At 37.4% G+C, this 21,789-nt stretch overlaps 1 pseudogene; it reads right to left on the bottom strand.

The window, feature by feature from the left end:
- Window positions 1–4,476: 4,476 nt before the first annotated feature.
- The window catches only part of LOC118635367, an 83,361-nt pseudogene continuing 66,048 nt past the window's right edge, over window positions 4,477–21,789 (bottom strand).

Below are 21,789 nucleotides of genomic sequence, written 5' to 3'. Positions count from 1 at the left end.
TTCTTCCTAAATTTAGTTGTGGAAGATTGTATGTTTCTGAGAAAATGTCCATTTTGTCAAGATTGTCTAATTTGTTGGTATATAGTTGTTCATAATATTTTTTACAATCCTTTATTTCTTTGGTGTCAGTCATTACTTCTCCTTCATTTCTAATTCTATTTATTTGGGTCCTTTCTGTTTTTCTCTTGATGGGTCTGGTTAAAGGTTTCTCAATTATGTTTATCTTTTCAAAGAACCAGCTATTGGTTTCATTGATCTATTGTATTGGGTTTTTACTTTATTTCATTTATTTCTACTCTGGTTTTTATTATTTTCTTCCCTTCTACTCACTCCGGGCTTTGTTTGTTGTTCTTTTTCAAGTTCCTTTAAATGTATATTTTTATTGTTTATTTGAACTTTTACTTGTTTATTGAGATAGGACTGTAATCCTATGAACTGTCCCTGTTTCCCTCAAATTTTGGGTTGTTGTGTTCTTATTTTCATTAGTTTCAAGGTATTTAAAACATTTTTTTTTCTTGATCACATTGTTATCCCATTTCTTCTTTAGTAACATGCTATTTAGTGTGTATGTCTCTGTGTGTATATCAGTTTTCTCTTGTGACTGATTTCAAGGTTCAGAGAATAATTTTTAGAGAAGATGCATGATATTATTCCAATCTCCTCTAAATGTACTGAGACTTGTTTTGTGTTCTAACATGTGGTATATCCTAGAAAACATTCCTTGTGCACTTGAACAGAATGTGAATTCCATTGCTTTGTAGTGGAATGCTATGAAGATATAGATTAAATCCATTTGATCTAGTGTCTAAGGTCACCATCTCCTTCTTGACTTTCTGATGTCAATGGGGTGTTAAAAGACCCTGCTATCACTGTTTTACTGTCATTCTCTCCCTTTATGTCCATCAAGATTTGCTTTACATATTTAGGTGCTCCTATGTTGGGCGCATTAATGTTTATAAGGATTATATCCTCTTGTTGGATTGCTCCCTTTATTATGTAGTATCCTTTGTCTTACTATAGCTTTGATTTTAAAGTCTATTTAGTCAGATATAATATTGCAACCCCAGTTTTTCTTTTCCTTTCCATTTGAATGAATTCTTTTTCTATCCCTTTACTTTTAGTCTATGTGTGTCTTTCATTCTGAAGTGGGTCTTTTTTATTTTTTCTTTTGATTCGTGCCCCTAGCTGCTAGGACACAATGGGAACTGAACCCGGGACTTTCTGGTGTGCAGGCTGATGATCCAACCACTGAGTAAAACTGGCCAGGGCTAAAGTGGGTCTTTTGAAGACAGCATGCACATGAGTCTTCTTTTCTTATTTATTCAGCTACTTTATGTATTTTGATTGGAGTATTCAAGTCATTTACATTTAAAGTGATTATTGATAGATATGTATTTATTGTCATTTTACTTTTTCAACTATGTCCTTCTTTTTTTGTTTGTTTTGTTTTCTTCCTCTTCTGCTTCTTTTTTATTAATTAATTTTTGTTACAGATGGTTCTCCTTTTCTCCACAATGACACCCTTCTCTCAATTCCACCCCCAGCATAGATGTCTATGTCCATTGGTTATGCATACATGCATATAAGTTTTGTGGTGTAACTCTACCCTCCCCTCACCCCCTCTTCTGAGATTTGTCAGTCTTGCCCTGCTTCTTAAAGAAAGCCTTTGAACATTTCTTGTAACACTGGTTTGGTGGTAACAAACTCCCTTAATTTTTTCTTGTCTGGGAAGGTCTTTGTTTCTCCTTCAATTTTAAATGATAGGACTTCTGGGTAAAGTAGCCTTGGTTGTTGGTCCTTGTTTTTCATCACTTTGACTATTTCATGCCAATCCCTTTCTGGCCTGAAATGTTTGTGTTGAGAAATTGACTGACAGTCTTATGGGAGCTCCCTTGTATAGGTAACTGACTGCCTTTCTCCTGCAGCTTTTAAGATTCTCTCCCTATCTTTAACTTTTGGTATTTTAATTATGATGTGTCTTGGTGTGGTCTTTTGAATCCATATTGTTTGAGTCTCTCTGCATTCCCTGGACTTGTAAGTCTTTTTCCTCACCAGGTTAGGGAAATTTTCAGACATTATTTCTTCAAATAGGTTCTTGATCCCTTATTCTTTACCTTCTTTTTCTGATAACCCTATAACACACATGTTATGCTGCTTCATGTTGTTCAAAATTCCCTTAAACTATCCTCATTTTGTTTAGTCATTTTTCTTTTGGTTGTTCTGATTGCTTGTTTTTTTCTGCCTTGTCTTCCAAATAACTTATTTGATCCTATGCTTCATTGAGCATGTTGTTTATTCCTTCCAGTGTATTCTTTATTTCATATATGGTAATCTTCATTTCTTTGACTATCTCTGCTGGTCCTGGGTGTGTGTTTAAAGGACCAAGCTGTGCACCAAGGTCTGCTTTGACTATCCCCAAACCCAGGAGCAGGTCATAACAATTCTCAAATCACCCAGAGATCTGCCTCTACCTCCAAGCTGCCTGTTAGTCTCAGTCATTTAATGATCTTCTGACTGTAGTCTTCATCAGGGCATAAGTTCCACCAGGTGTGTAATATATATTCTAATTGGTTGGGCTATTGCTTCCTTCCAGCCTAATTCTGGACAAATGGGAAAGTACTGCCTGAGAAAGATGGCTTCTTCAATATGGGGGAATGACTCAGCACAGGGATTCTACTGGTTGTCCTCTCAGTTTTTTCTCCAGAGCCACCAACCCTGTACTATTCTCACACAGTGTTAGTCCACTCTACTCTCCCTTTGCTAGAGCCCAAAGAGATTGGCTGCAAATGCAATTTTGTGTGTTGTCCCTTTAAAAGGGTGCCTGCATTTTTAGCCATCTCTCCCTGCTGGAGAGAACCCCTGTTGCTTTCCATAGCTAGATGTTATGTGGGCACTTTCCTGGTCCTATTAAACTGGGCTGGAGAGCCCAGCTTGGGGGTTTAAATCCCAGACTTCTCAGGTGGAACTGCCTGCAGCTGAGCTATCCCTCCAGAACTTCAGCTGCTGCCTGTGGGAGCCCAGCCAGCTCTCTTATTTCTGTACACTTCCTACCAGTCTTGATGTGCCTCCTCTTTACGTCCTTGATTATAAGGGTTCTCTCAAGCTGGTCCTCAGTTGGTTATTCAGGATGATTTTTCTATAATTTAGTTGTAATTCCAGTTTGGTCTTAGAAAAAAGTCAGTATAGCTTCCACTTAATCCACTGCCATCTTGAATACACCGCAATTGTTGCTTTGAACTTATCTTCTCTAATTCATCTATTATGACAATCTTTGAATTTCATGTTGATTATACAGTTTGGTTTTTGCTATTGTCAAAACTCATTAGTATCTCCTTTGTTTAGGTCATTCTTATTGTATTTCACTAGTCTAGGCCTGCATGTGTTACTGACTTCAAAGTTGTAAACGAAACACTATTATGTTTAAACTGCCTGGAGGAAAATTTCTTCCAGTTGATGCAGTGGTTCTCCTAGCCACCTAGCATCCAGACACCCAAAAAACTCTAGACTGAATAATGAGTATGGGCATAGTGAAATTAGTTTTCACCTAAATGCAGTATTTCTTCATTTGTAAGGAATTTGATTTTCCTGTGGTGGAAATAAATGATATAATAATGTAGTCAGTGATGTGTCTGTCACAAGGTTATAGAATCATTTAGCATACATCTCCTTCCCATTTTAACACCAAATCTGTAATAACAAATTTTATATGATGAGGTGTTGAGTATGAATTTAATCCATGAGTACAATATAAGCAACTTGATTGGCAGGTAAATTATAGTTAAGACAGTGTTAAAGATAGTCATTATTAATGTTTAATAATTATGAATTTATTAACTGAAATTTATAATCATTTTTTAAAATAATCTTTCTTTTTTAATTTTAGAGAGTGAAGAAGGAAGAGGGAGAGAGAGATAGAAAAATCAATGAGAGAGAACACTGACTGGCCACCTTTTGCATGGCCCCTCTGGGGATTGGGTCTACAACCTGGGCATGTGCCCTGACCAGGAATTGAACCAGCAACCTCTTTATGCATGGGTCAATGCTCAACCGCTGTGCCACATCAGCTGGGCTATAATAATTTTCATACTTGCAGGACACATTGGTGGTTATTTTCCTAAAGAAAGCAGGGTTGATTTTTTTTTTTCCTTAGAAGTTCAGTTACCTGAAGTTTATTTAAACTAAGAGGAAAATGTCAATGTTTTCATGCAATACATACGTGGTTCTTTAACTAATATTTGTGACAAATAACAGAAAGAATTAAGGAATGCTGCACGTGTGATTGACATAGTATGCCAAGATTTTGGGTTGTATGTAATTTAACCAATATACAGAAGCATGTCTTCAGTGGGCATAAGAATACAGTTTAGAAATAAAGAAAAAATCACACTAAAACTACTCAATTTATTCAAAATCACTGAACAAGAAAAGCAACATTGACCCACCATACTGATTTTACACAACCTCTATATAGTAATCTTAACTTGAATCTAAGAACAAGAGTATAGATTCTCCACTATTTTTTGGAAACAACTGCATGGTAAACTTAGATAACTTTTCCCCCTGGATTTTACCTGGGAGTGATCTTTTAAACTTTTTTTGTTGTTGTTTTAAAGAGGGCCAGTTTGGCAGTCTGATATTGAAGTCACTTATGTTTATATTTCTTGGGATCAGGAAGATTCATTCATATTCTTCATAAGTGATACAGCACCAGCTGGAGCTCCTGCTAAGCCAGCCTCAGATTTCTTTAGTTTATTTTGTGCATCAGTTTGTGTAACAATATAATATGTGTTGATCTCCAATACCATTCCCCCAGTCACCATTTCTATAAGAATATGGTGAAACTTATCTACATGGAAATAAAATCCAGTTCACAGATACTTTGAAAACATTTGTGGGAACACTAATGTTTTCACAATACTTGAATTAGATCTAAAATGCCAAGTTCACTTCCTCAGGAAGCCATACAGAAGACATAGTATAATATTGCATAATGTCTGTAAATCAGTTTATTGTCAGATCGTCCCATTAATAATTCTCCTAGGAAACTACAAACTTTTTCATCTGTCTGAGATACCAAATGGAATGTCTCCCTGATGATATGCTGTTGTGTATTATCACTCTAAGTTTGGTAGAACATTGCCATGGCTTCCTGTGTTTTTTAAAGATGAGGATCACTTTATGGCTGAGCCAGGCCAACCAGGTAGGTGTTGGGGGCAGGTTGGGGGTGCATTAGCAGCCCCTGGCAGAGGTTACCAGCAATCCTTCCCCACCCCTCTTGCATGGGTATGTGTGCCCCATGAGGGTTTAATATCTATTTTATTTTTTGTAGTTTTTTTCTCACAGTGACCAGTGAATCTAAGAGATATATATGATTGATTATTATATTTCATAAATATATTCAACAGTGTTCACTTTGTGGTAACTTAATATTCAAATTCATTTTTTAAACATATACTATGATGTTAAAATTTATGTGTCGGCTTGGCAAGGTACCAAGTTTCTGGTTAAACACCAATATTGGTATTGCTCTGAAAGTATTTTTTTTTCAGATAAGATTAACATTTAAATCAGCTTACCCTCATAATGTGGGCCAGCTTAATCCAATTTGTTGAAGACCTAGATTCCCAAGGAAGTGGCAACTCTACCTCTAGACTGCCTTTGGAACTTGAGATGCAACATCAACTCTTCCAGGGGATCCACCCTGCCTGCCTACCCTGAAGATTTTGGACTTGCCAGTCCCAACAGTCATGTAAACTGATTTCTTAAAATAAATACCTGACTCTTGCTCTTGCTCTCAATCCTGTGTGTGTGAGTGTGCGTGTGTGTGTGTGTGTGTGTGTGTAAATCTGATTGGTTCTGTTTCTCTGGAGTACCCTAGTAAATATTCCACATCACTTCAAAAGAAGTTGAAATGTATTTTCTGAGTATATATAATGTGGCTGCATTATTCAACAAATGGGATCATGCACTGAGCTTTGTGTAATATGGTCAAACTATGAATGTGAAAATATTCCTTATACATGCAATGATTTTTTTTTTAATTTTGGTTTGTTTTCAAATGTAACATTATCTACTTTAGGGTTAGTGGTATAAACTATGGATGTAATTTTTAAAACATTTATATGTTCTACTATATGCTACAACACAAAATCCTTTTCCAGCAAAGTGTGAGTTATTTGAAAATTAACTTCATGTGTTAATTTATTTTTGACATTATCATGTAGGATCTGGTATGTGCAATAATTTTCTTATTCTTTCTTTTTGAAGATTTCCAGAATAATCTGATTCATTTATATATAGGCAAATCAGGATATAGAGTTATTAAAAGTTTATTCAGTTCTGGGCTATTATGAGTTTCTAATCACAGAAATGTTTTATACACCTTGTCTCCAAGGTGTGTAATCATTCACCAAATGATGCATATCTCTATTAGAACAATAACCATAATAAGTTAATAGTATGACTAACTTTATAACTATTGCTGAGATAAAATTTAAATTTTAACTTCTAATAAGTAGGAAATCTATCGGTTAAATAAATTTATATGCATATATATTTGAAATTGTGCATTAAAAAAACTAGATCCTGCTATACATCTATTTAATACAACATAGATAGCTCCACTAGTAAATAGGAATTTTAAAATCTTTTTTTATATTCTTATACTGTAATCTATGCATAATGTGTGAGTGCAATTAAGTGAGTATTTCATTTGATTATTTTTCTATCAAATAAAGAATTAACTAAATACTATCTTAACTATTTGTTTCTTTTAGTGAACAATGATTCTGAGCCTATCCCACACCATTTCAATTATTGTAGCTTTAATGCAGATAATGAATTTCAATATCTTGTATATTTATTGTATATCTACTTACAATTACTGGAATTTTTTTAGGCTTTCAAAATTTTTATGTTGATTCTCCTAGTTGATTACAACAAAATTATATTTGGTTGTTATTGTTTTATTTTTTATTTTATTTTTTATCCTCACCTGAGGACATTTTTGCATTTATCTTCAGATAAAGCAGGAGGGAGAGAGGGAGGAAGAGAGAGAAAAACATCGATGTGAGAGAGACGCATTGAATGGTTGCCATCCACATGATCCCAACTGGGGCCGGGGACAAACTGCAACCAAGATATGTGCCCTTAGTGGGAACTGAAACCAGGTCTCTCTGGTCTGCAGGCTGACGCTCTAACCACTGAGCGAACCCATCCAGGGCTGTTTTTATTTTTTAAATACTTTTTCTTAATTGATTTTAGAGAGAGAGAGAGGAAGATAGAAGGAGAGACAGAAACATTAATGAGAGATAACATCAACTGGTCACCTTCTGCACACCCCCCACTGGAGATCGGGCCCACAGTCTGGGCATGTGCCCTGACCAGGAATTGAACCGGTGACTTCTTAGTGCATTGGTCAATGCTCAACCATGAGACACACAGGCTGGGCTATATTTGGGTTTTATGTATTGATTTTTTACATTGATTTAATTTTTTTTTATTTATTGACTTTAAGGAGAGAGGGTTAGAGACGGGGAGAGAGACTGAAACATTGATGAGAGAGAATATTGACTGGCTGCCTCCTGCATGCCCCCCGCTGGGGATTTGGCCCACAACCTTGGGCATATGCCCTGACCGGGAATTGAACAGGTGACCTCTTGGTGCATGGGCCAATGCTTAACCACTGAGCCATGCCAGAACAAATAGAATGTTTTCCCAGCCTAACTAGACAAAATCAGTAAAATTGAACATAGAAAATATAGTAAATTCTCCACTCAAACCCATTATGCTGAGGTTTTCCTTTAGGCATTTTTTAGAACTTCACATCATTCTACACGCTGAAACATATATATGTATGCACACCTGTATGCATATGTGGATAATACATTGTATGTGTGTATCACAGAAAAAAATGTGTGAAAGTCACTGCTCAAGTTCAAAACACAATCTCTGGACATTTATAGTTGAGAAAAAAAAAATTATCATTGTTGTTTTACCTAAATATCAATTTTGATATAGCATTTGTTGATAGTTTTATTTATTTTAAGGTAAAATTTACATACAGTGAAATTCACAATCCTTAAGTGTACTTTCAGTGAAAATTCACTAATTAGTATACATGTATAACAAAAATGTACCCTATTAAGTTATGAAATATAACCAACCTCCCCAAATTTCCTCATGTTTTCTTCCACTCCAAATCCAGAGGAAATCACTTTTATTATCATTTTTGCCATAGATTCATTTTATATGTTCTAGAACTTCATATAGTATGTACTCTTTCTTTTAATTGTTGAAAGTCTAACAGATGTCTACTTTTTTCCCCATCGACTCCCCTTCTCTACACTCCCACCCCCATCCTGCTTTCCTCAACCTAATGTCTGTGTCTATTGATTGTGCATATATGCATCTAAGTTATTTGGTTTATCTCTTCCCATTCCTTTCACCACCCCCGCCCCTCCATCAATCTGAAGTTTGTTAGTCTGTTCCCTACTTTCGACTCTGGATCTATTTTGGTCGACAGCTTAAATTGTTCATGATGTTCCATAAATAAGCGAGATCATGTGGGGCTTATCTTTCTCTGGCTGGCTTATTTCACTAAGCATAATACTCTTCAGGTCCCTCCATGTCATCTCAGAGGGAAAGAGATCTTTCTTTCTTACAGCTGCATAGTATTTTATTGTGTAAATATACCACAACATTTTTTATCCACTCATTTACTGATGGGCACATTGGTTGTTTCCAGATCTTAGCAATTGCAAATAGTGCTGCTATGAACATAGAAGTACATATATTCTTTTTTTTCTTATATTTATTTTTTCGTTACAGATGTTTCTCCTTTTTTACACCATTGGCACACCCTTCCCTACCCCACCCCCCCGCCCCGTCCCCGGCATTGTTGTCCATGTCCATTGGTCATGCATACATGCATATAAGCTCTGTGGTTTAGCTCCTCCCACCCCCTCAACCCCTCTTCTGAGGGATGTCAGTCTGTGCCCTACTTCCATGTGTCTGGGTCTACCGTATTCCTCAGACTGTTAGGTTCATTATATTCCGTATATAAGTGAGATCATGTGGTATTTGTCTTTTTCTGCTTGCCTTATTTCACTTAGGATAATACTTTACAGGTGCCTCCATGTCGTCTCAAAGGATAAGAGATCTTTCTTTCTTACCGCTGCATAGTACTCCATTGTGTATATGTACCACGGCTTTTTTATCCATTCGTTTACTGATGGACACTTGGGCTGTTTCCAGATCTTAGCTATTGTAAATAGTGCAGCTATGAACATAGGGGTACATATATTCTTCCTGATTAGTGTTTCAAGCTTCTTAGGGTATATTCCTAGAAGCGGGATCACCGGATCAAATGGAAGTTCAATTTTTAATTTTTTGAGGTAACACCATATTGTTTTCCATAGTGGCTGCACCAGTCTGCATTCCCACCAGCAGTGTATTAGAGTCCCTTTTTCTCCACACCCTCTCCAACACTTGTTGTTTGATAATTACATATATTCTTTCTGATTAGTGTTTCAGGCTTCTTAGGATACATTCCTAGAAGTGGGATCACTGGGTCAAATGGCAGTTCCATTTTAATTTTTTGAGGAAGCATCAAATTGTTTTTCAAACAGCTGCACCGGTCTGCATTCCCACCAGCAGTGTGTTAGAGTCCCCTTTTCTCCACATCCTTGCCAGCACTTGTTTGAAGATTTGTTGATGGCCATAATTCTGGCAGGTGTGAAGTTAGAACTCATAGTCATTTTAACTTGCATCTCTCAGAAGATTAGTGATATTGAGCATTTTTTCATATTTCTCCAGGCCATTTGTATGTCCTGTTTGGAGAATTGTCTATTCAGGTCCTCTGCCCATTTTTTAATTGAATTGTTTGTCATCTTTTTGTTGAGTTGTATGAGTACTCAATATATTTTGCCTATGAACACCTTACCTGATGTATTATTGGTGAATATGTTCTCCCAGAAAGTTGGTTCCCTTTTCATTTTGATGCTGGTTTCTTTTGGTGTGCAGAAACTTTTTAGTTTGATGTAGTCATATTTATTAATTTTTCTTTGTTTCTCTTTTCCTAGGTGATATATTAGTGAAAATTCTGCTATGTATGATGTCTGAGATTTTTCTGTCTACACTTTCTTCTAGGATTTTTATGGTTTCACAGGTTACATTTAAGTCTTTTATCCATTTTGAGTTTATTTTTGTGTATGGTATAAGTGATGGTCTAGATTAATTTTTTTTTTTTGCATATAGCTGATAGCTGTGCAATTTTCCCAGCATCATCTACTGAAGAGACTGTCAGTTCTCCATTGTATGCTGTTTCCTCCTTTGTCAAATATTAATTGTGCAGACTGTCTTGCATTGGTATCTGGGTTCTCTGTTCTGTTCTATTAATCTATATGTCTGTTCTGTTGCCAGTACCAGGTTGTTTTAATTACTATGGCTTTGTAATAAAGCTTGACATCTGCTATTGGTTCCCTCCCACACGACCCTGACCATGGCCAGGGACTGAATTGCAACCAAGGTAGTCATGCCTTTGACCAGAATCAAACCCGTGGCTCTTTGGTCCCAGGGCCAATGCTCTAACCACTGAGCAAATCTGACCAGGGCTTTCATAGTATTTTTTAACAATCCTCTGTATTTCTGTGGTGACAGTTGTTATTTCTCCTCTTTTGTTTCTGGTTTTATTTGGGTCCTCTCTGTTTCTTTCTTGGTGTGTTTGGCTAATAGTTTATCAATCTTGTTTACCTTTTCAAAGAACCAATTCTTTGTTTCATTGATCCTTTGAATTATTATTTTGGTCTTTATGTCATTTATTTCTCCTCTGATCTTTACTATTTTCTTCCTTCTACTTGCTCTGGGTTATTTTTGTTTGTTTGTTGTTTACTTCCTAGTTCTTTAAGTTTTAGGGTTAGATCGTCAATTAGAAAATTTTCTAGTTTCTTAAGGTAGGCCTGTAGTGCTATGAACCTTCCTCTCAGGACAGCTTTTGCTGCCTTCCTTAGATTTTGTGTTCTGTATTCATTTTATTGATTTCCAGGAAGTTTTTTTTATTTCTTCTTTGATCTCCTTGGTAACTCATTCATTGTTTAATAATACGCTCGTTGGCTTCTATGTGCTTGAATCTCTGAGTGTTTTATTTTAATCAATTAATGGTTTCATGCCATTGTGATCTGAGAAGATGCTTGATATGATTTCAATCTTCTTGAACTTGTAGAGACTTAGTTTGTGTCCTAACAATGATCTATCTTTGAGAATGTCCCATGTGCACTTGAGAAGAATGTGTATTATGCAGGTTTGGGGTAGAATTCTCTGTAAATATCTATTTGATATTGTCATTTTGATGTCAATTTGTCAATTTGATGTCACAAGTCAATTTGATCTTGTGCATCCTGTTGAGTCTCTGTTTTCTTGTTAATATTTTGTCTAGAGGATCTATCCAGTGATGTCTGTGGGGTGTTGAAATCCCCTGCTATGATTGTGTTCCTTTGAAGTTCTCCAGGAGTTTTTAAATATATTTTGGTGCTCCTATATTGGGTGCATATATGTTTACCATGTTATATCCTCCTGTTGGACAGATCCTTTTAACATTATGTAGTGGCTTTCCTTGTCTCTTGTTATGGCCGTTATTTTGAAGTTTATTTTATCATATATGAGTATTACTATCACAGCTTTTTAAAAAATTTCCATTTGCTTGGAACATTTTTTTTCCATCCCTCTACTTTCAATCTATGTTAGTCTTTTGTTATGAGGTGATTTTCTTGTGAACATCCTATATGTGACACACACTTTCTTATCTATTCAGTTACTCTGTGCCTTTTAATGGGAAAATTTCATCTATTTACATTTAATGTTATTATTAATATGTACTTGTTTATTGCCATTTTTGTTTAGTGTGGTTATATATTTTTTTCTATTTCTTCTACTAATTACTGCAGTCCTTTTAACATTTAATGTAGTGCTGGTTTGGTGCTAATATATTCTATTAGCCTTTTTAAAATTATTATTATTATTATTATTTTGGTCTGGTAAGCTCTTTATTTCACCTTCTATTTTGAATGATAGCATTGCTGGATAGAGTCATCTTGGATTCAGATCCTTGTTTTGTATTACCTTGAATACTTCATGCCATTCCCTTCTGGCCTGTAGTGTTTCTGTTGAGAAATCAACTGATAGTCTTATGGGTGCTATTTCGTAGGTAACCTGTTGCTTTTTTCTTGCTGTCTTTAAGATTCTCTTTTAGTCTTTAATTTTTGCCATTTTAATTATGATATGTCTTTGTGTGTGCCTCTTTGTGTTCTTCTAACTTGGGACTGTCTGTGCTTCCTGAACTCGTATGCCGTTTTCCTTCACCAAGTTAGGCAAGTTTTCTGTCATTATTTCATCAAATATATTATCTAATCCTTGCTCATTTTCTCCATCTTCTGGTACGTCTATGATGCAGATGTTGTTATGTTTTATTTTGTCCCAAAGGTGTAAAAAAACATCTTTCTGTTTTTTAATTGTATATTCTTTTTGGTTCTCTTGATTCAGTGATTTTTTTTTTTTTTCTACCCTGTCTTAATTCATTGATCCATTCCTGGGCTTCTTCTAACCTGCTTGTTATTCCTTCCAGTGTGTTTGGTAGAGTTCTTCTGTTCTTTCATTTGGAATTTGATTCGTTGTTTCACCATTTTAAAGGCTGTGTCAGCAGAATTTGAAGCCTGCCAAATTTTTCCTGTGAATGTCGATGTTCTGTTGATTGTGTCCCCGTTTTGGGTTTGAATAAGTATGGATGGGACCACACTGAACACCAATGCCTAGTCTTACCTGACTGGGTTGAGTCAGTTGCCAATGAAATATTTAATTATCCCAGAGCTTTTGCCTGTAGGCTTACTATTAGTTTCAGTTACTTAAAGAGCCTCGGGTTCTAGCCCGCAGGTGAATGAAAATTCCCACAGAAGGTCAGGGTAAGTGGAATTCCAGCAGGTGAAGTAAATGCTTTTCCCTGGCCTAAAGCTGCTTTGGAAGAAAACGTTGTCTGCAGTGTGGGTTAATGACAGCACTGTGGCCCAGGCAGCTTCCTTATTCAACTCTGGCCTCAGAGCCTCAAAACCCAATGACCAATGACCACGAGCAGGGCCTAAGGGTCAGTGCACCCAGACACTGGTCTTTGCCTACATGCTGATGGATAGTGTTTGGCAATTAATTATCCTCAGGTTGTATTTCTCCTGCCAGGGTGGGGTTAAATTCCCAAGGTAGGAGCAGTTGCTTTCCCCCTGTGCTATGGCTGCTTTTATGGGAACACTCTGCCTGAGGAGAGTGGTTCCTGTATCATGGATTAATGGCTCAGTTCAGGGCCCCAGGCCTCAACCTTTACAGCTCAATACCCAGAGTCATGACACCCAACACTGAGAGCCAGGTCTAAGGCTCAAAGCCTGCAGAATCTTGTCTTTGTCTACTGGATTGCTTATAGTCTATGACTGATAATGAGTCTCAGGTTAGGTGGTGTTAAATTCCTGAGGAAGAGCCACTGCTTCTTCCTTGTCTTGATGCCTCTCTGGTGGGAAGGGGCTACTTGACAGAGATGGCTACTGTAGCATGGGAGAGTGACTCAGCATAGGATCCCAGGCCTCAGCCTTCACAGGTCAGTCCCCAGAGTCACAAAACCCAACACTGAGAGCCAGGTCCAAGGCTCACAGCCTTCAGAGACTCTTCTATGCCTACTGTCTAGCAGGTAGTCTCTGGCTGTTAATGGGCCTCAGGATGCACTTCTCTGGGCTGGTGGTGTTAAATTCCTGAGGTAGGGGCAGTTGCTTATCCTCTAGGATAAATCCACTCTAATAAGAAGGGTTTCTTGAGGAAGATGGCTACTGCCATGTGGGGAAATGACAGCAAATAGCTCCTGATAACCTTCTTCCCAGCTGTCTTCCCAACATCATGAACCCCCTACTCTCTTCACAAAGCTCCATTCCAGTCCATCCTCCCTCTTCTGGAGCCCAAGGTGAGTGGCTGCAGCTGTAATTTAGTGCACTGGTCTTCAGGGAATTGGCAGTGTTTCCAGCACCTATACCTGCCAGACAGAACCTCTGCTCTGGTGACTTTCTGAGACAGATATTATGTGGGCACCTTTCCCTGTTCTGCTGCTCTTTACTGGGGAGCTATCTTGGGGTTGAACCTCTGACTTCTCAGAGGGAGTTTCTCACAGTTAAGATAGCCCTCAGTTGCTGCCCATGGGAACCAAGCCAGCCCTCTCGTGCCTCTGCACCTCCTACCAGTCTTGATTTGGTGTCCTATTTACGTCCCTGGTAATAAAGGTTCTCTCCAGCTGCCCTTCAGTTGTTATTTCCAGATGACTTGTCTTTATGTTAGTTTTAATTCCTGTTTGGTCCTGGGAGACAGTCTGTGTAGTTTCCATTCACTTGGCTGCCATTTTCTCTCTCCTAGTATGTACTCTTTTGTACATGCCTTTTCCTTTCATAAGCAAACTACTTTTGCTGTTTATCTATTTGGGGTATCTATCAGTGTTTTAGTACTTTTGATTACTGAGTAAGTATTTCATTAAAGAATACCTCATAGTTTGTTTACCCATTCTCTTACTGATGGACACCTGGATTATTTCTACTTCGGGGCTATATAAAAAAAGCTGTTATTAACTTTGATGTACAAATATGTTTGTAGACATATATATATATATATATATATATATATATATATATATATTTTTTTTTTTTTTCTTTTTCTTGGAAAAAAATTAATGCTTACTTATAAGGAGGGGTATTTTTACTAATTTTTTAAGGAGGGGTATTTTTAGTAATTTGAAAAATTGACAGACATTTGTTCAAAGCATTATATACAACAACATTTACCAATTTGAAGTATAAATTTAATGGATTCTGGTAACAAAATATGATTATGTATACATATGTCATTTCTCTTGGCCTGCCAGTGTTGGCACAATGCAATAAACTACAAACACACGCTGGTAGGAGTAAGGGGGAGCATTGCAAGGGAGCAAATGCTCTATATCTTTGGATGCAGCCCCAATTTATTTGCAGAATGATTCCCCAAGTTACATGTGGATTTATGTAAATTATTACCTTGATATGGTGTCTCTGCAAACCATACAGCCTGGACTTGTCTCTCACTTTTAATGACGGAAAAAGATTTTAAAGATAAAAAATAACAAACCTAGATATCCCCGAGTCCTACAACTCATTTGTCCACTCCAGGCAGTGTTCCAGCCATTGTCAAGCAAACCTTATCTTAGACACATGCAAAAGAAGCATTCATATTCACCCAAGGCAGGTTTTTCTGCCTATCAGTCAAACTTGTCTGTCCACACACACACTTTGATCCTAGGATGGCCAGGATGTGAGAATACATATAACAAGGTTACAAATTGTCCATCCACCAAATCCCCATCCCCACATCTCTCCCTTTTTTCTTGAAATAGTGGAATCGCCATGGCTGTGGTTGACAGGAGAGTCATAACTCATTTTTTAGTCTTCTGCATACAGAAACCATTCACCAGAGTCCTTGGAGTACTATAAGGCCAACACAAACAAGAAAACAACCAATAACTGTGCAACCCAGTAGCCCACAAGAGTGGTGGGAAGCCGGAGCCCAAGAGGGATTGGTGCAATCCAGCTGCCTGCCAGCAGGACATGCAGGGTGTGGGGGCACGAAAAATGCCTGTGCAACCCAGCAGAGACTGTGCAATCCAGATACCCATGGGAACTGTGGGGTGCAGAAGTACCAGAGAGGCCTGTGTGACCCAGCAGGGACTGTGCGATCCAGTTACCCGCAGGACCTGCAGGGTGCAGGGGCACCAGAGAGGCCTGTGCGACCCAATTGCACACAAGATAGGTGTACCGAATGTAAAAATGGAGGCAGAGTAAATGGAAGGTACACAGACGATCTCCCGAGACCAAACAAGAATTACAATTAAAATAAGACAAATCCATGGAAGAAAGCAACAGAAAAGCACCAGGACAGGACCATATAACCAGGGACATTGGTAGGATCTGCAGAGGCATGAGAGGGTGGTGGGCTGGGAGCACACGAACAGCAGCAGTCTTAACTGTGAGCAGCGCCCTTAGGTAATAAAGACCAAGCATGCTCCACAGTGCAGAGAGCCAAGACAGAGTGCTAAAATAAGCACAGCCATTTACCTGGGGGTTATGGCAGAGAGAGGGATGACTGGACTGGAACTCTGTGGGGAAAACCGGGATGTAGAGGCACTCAGAATTTTTGTTGAGTTGCGGCCACAAAGGATGGTGGCCAGTGTGCTCCTTCCCAGAGCTGTGGGGAAAAGCAGCAGCACCCCCCCTCCCGGCCCCCAAGATTCAGTCTTTCCAGGTGAGGCAAAAAATGCAAATTGAGGCTCATTAACAACCAGCCTCTATCCCACCTTCTGGAAATCCTCTTATGCAGAACACCAGGGCTACATTCCAAGGCACTGAGTAACTAAGACTACTAGCCAAAAGGATAAAGCTAAAGGATAACTGAACTTTTCCTGGGAATGCAAATCTACACAGGAAAGTAAGACTTGACAGTGGTGTTTAACGTGGGCCCACCCAAGCTCATCCAAACACAGTAGAGGGAACCACAAACAGCACAACACCAACAAACACCAGAAAAATTTGGCAGGCTCCAAAACCTACTGAGATAGCCAAAATGGTGAAACAAAGAAACAAATCTCAAATGAAAGAACAAGAGAACTCTATCAAAGATGAGATCAATGAAATGCAGTTAAACAAATGATCAGACATAGAGTTTAGAGCCATGATCTGAGGAAGTTCAACAGCATGAGTAAGGACCTCAACACCATGAGTAAAGATATAAAATCATTGAAAACCAACCAAGTGGAAATGAAGAATGACATAGCAAAAATAAAGAACACATTGAAAGGACTAAACAGCAGAGTAGAGGAAGCTGAGGACCAGTTCAGTGAATTAGAAGACAGGGTATAAAAAGTTAACCAATCAGAAAATTAAAAGGAAAAAGCAACCATAGAACAGAAAGACAGCTTAAGACAACTGTGGAACAATAGGAGGCGTAATAATATTCTCATCATAGGAGTTCCCAAAAAAGAAAATGAGCAAGTGTTAGAGAAAATATTGGAAGAAATAGTGACAGGAAACTTTTCTAATTTGGTGAAGAAAGAAGGCATTCAAGTTCAAGAAGCACAGGCAGGCCCAAGTAAGAACACAAAAAGGCCCACACCAAGACACATAGTAATTAAAATGCCAAAAATTGAAAACAAAGAGAGAATCTTAGAGGCAGCAAGAAATAAGCAACAGGTTACCTACAAAGCAATCCCCATAAGGCTATCAGCAGAATTCTCAACAGAAACATTACAGGCTAGAGGGAATGGCATGAAGTAATAAAAGTCATGAAAAACAAGGATTTGAATCCAAGACTACTCTATCCAACAAAGCTATAATTCAAAATAGAAGCTCAAATAAAGAGCTTCCCAGACAAAAAAGAAAGGCTAAGAGAATATACTAGCACCAAACCAGCACTGCAAGAAATGTTGGAAAGACTGCTGTAATTAGTAGAAGAAAGAAAAAAATATATAACCAAACCAGTTAAAAATGGCAATAAATAAGTACATATTAATAATCACCTGAAATGTAAATGCATTGAATGCTCCAATAAAAATACAGAGGAGCTAACTGCATAAGAAAGCATGACTCAGATACATGTTGTTTACAAGGGACCTACCTCACAAAAAAAAAGACTCACATAAGCTGAAAGTAAAGGGATGGGAATGAAAAGGAAAAAAAGCTGGGGTAGCAATGCTCATATCTGATAAAACAGATTTTAAAATGAAGGCCATAACTAGAGACAATGAAGGTCACTACATAATATTGAAAGGATCTATCCAACAGGAAGGTATAACCTTAATAAACATGTATGCACCCAATATAGGAGCACCAACATATATTAAAATTTTTCTGGAGGACTTCAAAGAAGAAATCAAAAGCAATACAATCAAAGCAGGGGTCATCAACTCCCTGCTGACATCACTGGACAGATTATCTAGACAAAATATCAGCAAGAAAACAGAGACTCTAAATGAAGCACTAGACCAAATGGATTTAATAGATATCTACAAAGAATTACATTCCAAAACTAAAGATTTCACATTCTTCTTAAGAGCACATGGGGCATTCTCAAAAATAGACCACATGTTAGCACAGAAACTAAGTCTCTACAAGTTCAAGAAGATTGAAATCATATCAAGCATCTTCTCAGATCACAGTGTCATGAAACTAGAGATCAATTGCAACAAGAACATGCAAAGACATTTGAAAACATGGACGCTAAATAGCATGTTATTAAACAATGAATGGATTACCGAAGATATCAAGGAAGAAATTAAAAACTTTCTGCAAACCAATGGAGATGAACACACAACAACACAAAATTTATGGGATGCAGTGAAAGCAGTTCTGAGAGGGAAGTTCACAGCATTACAGGCCAACCTCAAGAAACAAGAAAAAATTGTAACACTATCTAACCTCACAGCTTAAAGAACTGGAAAGCCAAACAGAAAGAAAACCCCAGAGCAAGTAGAAGGAAGGAAATAATAAAGATCAGAGCAATGACATGGAGATAAATAACATGGAGACCCCAAAAAATAGTTCAAAGAATCAATGAAACAAAAAGCTGTTTTTTTGAAATGATAAACAAGATTGATGGACCAAAAAATAAAGTGAGAGAACAAAATACACAGAATCAGAAATGAAAGAGAAGTAACAAATGACAACACAGAAATACAAAGGATCATTAACAAATATTATGAACAATTATATGGCAACAAATTTGACAATCTAAGTAAAATGGACAAATATCTAGAAACACAGTCTCCCAAAACTGAACCCAGAAGACATAGAAAACTTGAACAGACCAATAACAGCTAAGGAAATTGATGATGTATCCAAGACTCTCCAAGCAAAAAAAAAAAAGCCCAGGCCCGGACGTCTTCACGGGGTCATTTTAGCAAACGTTCAAAAGGAACTAACATGAAGCTATTTCAAAAATTTCAAGAAGGAAGCCCTCCAAACTCATTTTATGTGGCCAGCCTAATTCTAATTCCAAAACCAGAAAAAGACACTGAAAAGAAAGAAAACTACAGGGCAAACATAGATGCCAAAATCCGTAACTTACTAGCCAGTGGGATGCAGCAATACATCAAAAAAAATTATTCATTATGACCAAGTGGGGTTCATCCCAGGGATGCAAAGTTGGTACAATATTTGCAAATCAATTAATGTTAAACAACACATAAACAAAATGAAAGAGAAAAACCACATGATCATATCAATAGATTCTGAAAAAACATTTGACAAAATCCAGCACCCATTTCTGATTAAAACACCCAGCAATGTAAGACTAGAGGGATCATATCTCAACATAATTAAGGCGATATGTGAAAGACCTACAACCAACATTATACTCAATGGACAAAAACTAAAAGTATTTTACTTAAAATCAGCAACAAGACAGGGATGCCCACTTTTGCCACTCTTATTTAACATAGTTTTGAATGTCTTAGTTACAACGATCAGATATGAAGAAAAAATAAAAGGGATCCAAATTGGAAAGGAGGAAGTAAAACTGTCATTATTTACAAATGACATAATATTATACGTAGAAAACCCTAAAGACACCATCAAAAATCTACTAGACTTAATAAATGAATTTGGCAAAGTAGCAGGATATAAAATTAATGTCAAGAATTGACGGCATTTTTATACATCAATGATGAACTCGCAGAAAGAGAAACTAAGAAAACAATCCCATTTACCGTTGCGGCAAAAAAATTAAGATACCTGGGAATAAACTTAACCAAAGAAGTAAAGGACCTTTTTGCGGAGAACTACAGGACATTGAAAAAAAGGAATAGAGGAAGATATAAAAAAGTGTGAGCACATACCTTGGTCATGGATTGAAAGAATTAACATCATTAAAATGTCCATATTACTCAAAGCAATCTATAGATGCAATGCAATCCCCATCGAAATACCAACAACATATTTCAAAGAACTAGAACTAATAATTCAAAAGTTCATATGGAACTAAAAAAAAAATATCAAATAGCCACAGCAATCTTGAAGAAGGAGGACAAAGTAGGTGGGATCACAATACTAAATATCAGGTTATGCTACAAAGGTACTGTATTCAAAATAGCCTGGTACTGGCACAAGAACAGGCATATAGACCAGTGGAACAGAACAGAGAACCCAGAAATGGATCCAAGACATTATGCTCAATTAATATTTGACAAGGGTGGCAAGAGCATACAATGGAGTAAAGACAGCCTCTTTAATAAATGGTGTTGGGAAAATTGGACAGCTACAGGCAAAAATATTAAACTAGACCATCAACTTAGACCATGCACAAAAAAATAAACCCAAAATAGATAAAAGCCTTAAAAATCCTAGAAAAAAAATGTAGGCAACAAAATTATAGACATCATATGCAGCTGAATTTTCACTGATGCGTCACCTAAGGCAACAAAAACAAAGGAAAAAATGAACACATGAGACTACATCAAACTCCAAATCTTCTGCACTGCAAAGCAAACATCCATCAAAATGTAGAGAGAACCCACTGCATTGGAGCGTATCATTGCCAGTGATACATCAGAAAATTGGTTAATTTCCAAAGTATATAGAGTGCTCTTACAACTCAACAAAGGACAAAAAACCCAATTTAAAAAATGGGCAGGTTTCCCGGGCCAGTTTGGCTCAGCGGTTAGAGTGTTGGCCTGCGGTCTGGAGAGACCCGGGATCAGTTCCCGCTAAGGGCACGTACCTCGGTTGCAGTTTGTCCCCAGCCCTGGTTGGGTTGTGTGGGTGGCGACCACTCGATGTGTCCCTTTCACATCGATGTTTCTCTCTCTCTCTCTCTCTCCCTCCCACTCTATCTGAACAAAATATCGAAAAATGTCCTCGGGTTAGAATAAAAAAAAAAAAAAAAAAAAAAAGGGCAGGTAACCTAAATAGACACCTCTCCAAATAGGACATACTAATGGCCAAGAAAAATGAAAAAATGTTCAATGTCACTAATCTTCAGAGAGATGTAAATTAAAACAACAATGAGGTATCACCACACACCTGCCAGAATGGCTGCCATCAACAAATCATCAAACAAGTGTTGGCAAGAGTATGGAGAAAAGGGGACTCTGGTATACTACTGTTGGGAATGCAGACTAGTGCAGCCATTATGGAAAACACTATGGTGTTACCTCAAAAAATTAAAAATCGAATTGCCATTTGATCCAGTGATCCCACTTTTAGGAATATACCTTAAGAATCCTGAAACACCAATCACAAAGAATATATGTACCCCCATGTTTATAGCAGCACTATTTACAATAGCTAAGATCTGGAAACAGCCCTAATGTCCATCTGTAAACGAATGGATAAAAAAAATCTGTGGTACATATACACAATGCAATATGCAATACTATACAGCTGTAAGAAAAAAAAACAAGATCTGTTATCCTTTGAGACAACATGGAGGGACCCGAGGAGTATTATACTAAGAAAAACAAGCCACCCAGAGAAATACAATTATTTGTGGAATATATATGATCTCAATTATTTGTGGAATATAATGAACATAGCAGTATGAGGAACAGGGTAGACTCAGAGACGTGGAAGTATGGTAAAGACTGACAACCCTCAGAAGAGGGAGTTGGGAGGAGGGAAGGGATAAATCACAGAATTTATATGCATATACGCATAACTGATGGACATGGATAACAAAGCTGGGGACCGGTTGGGAGGA

Source organism: Molossus molossus, unplaced genomic scaffold (genome assembly GCF_014108415.1).
Source record: "Molossus molossus isolate mMolMol1 unplaced genomic scaffold, mMolMol1.p scaffold_m16_p_2, whole genome shotgun sequence".
Taxonomy (NCBI): domain Eukaryota; kingdom Metazoa; phylum Chordata; class Mammalia; order Chiroptera; family Molossidae; genus Molossus; species Molossus molossus.
The sequence above is the reverse complement of the archived record's forward strand: the minus strand, read 5'-3'. Positions and strand labels throughout refer to the sequence as shown.